This window comes from Physeter macrocephalus, chromosome 15 (genome assembly GCF_002837175.3).
Source record: "Physeter macrocephalus isolate SW-GA chromosome 15, ASM283717v5, whole genome shotgun sequence".
Classification (NCBI taxonomy): Eukaryota; Metazoa; Chordata; class Mammalia; order Artiodactyla; family Physeteridae; genus Physeter; species Physeter macrocephalus.
Window position 1 is genome coordinate 58,725,650 of NC_041228.1, and position 891 is coordinate 58,726,540.

An 891-nucleotide genomic window follows, 5' to 3' on the forward strand; every position below is an offset into this window, starting at 1 on the left:
CACGAACCCGTGTCCCCTGCATCGGCAGGCGGACTCTTAACCACTGCGCCACAAAGGGAAGGGAAGCCCTAGGAAGAGATTTTGATTTCCCAGTTTTCATATGAAGAAACTGTGGCACAGAGATTCTCGGTGAATATCCCCTAAGGTTACTCAGTTAATAAGTGACAGTAAAATTTCCAACTTGATTCCATGTCTTTTTTTTTTATAATCTATTTTTGTTTGTTTGTTTTTTATACATTTATTTACTTATTTATTTATATTTGGCTGTTTTGGGTCTTTTTTGCTGCGTGTGGGCTTTCTCTAGTTGCGGCAAGCGGGGGCTACTCTTTGTTGGGGTGTGTGGGCTTCTCTCGTTGCAGAGCACGGGCTCTAGGTGCGCCGGCTTCAGTAGTTGTGGCTCGCGGGTTCTAGAGCGCAGGCTCAGTAGTTGTTGCACACGGGTTAGTTGCTCCGCGGCATGTGGGATCTTCCCGGACCAGGGCCTGAACCTGTGTCCCCTGCATTGGCAGGCAGGTTCCCAACCACTGCGCCACCAGGGAAGTCCCGATTCCATGTCTTCCGAAAGTGAAAGTCTGTGTTTTTTTTTAACCACTGTCCCATAGATACACTCAAGGCTCCTAAATGTTTGACTCAAGGTTAGAACATTCTACTTAATCCTAGACCCACCTATTCATTCATTCATTCATTCATTTGCTCACTCATTCTTTCTTTAATTCAAGAAATATTTATTGAGCAATTGCTCTGTGTCTGGCAAGCATGTCAGACACTGGGTAAACAGCAATGATAAAAGAGATAGGGCCGGGCTTCCCTGGTGGCGCAGTGGTTGAGAGTCCGCCTGCCGATGCAGGGGACACGGGCTCGTGCCCCGGTCCGGGAAGATCCCACATGCCG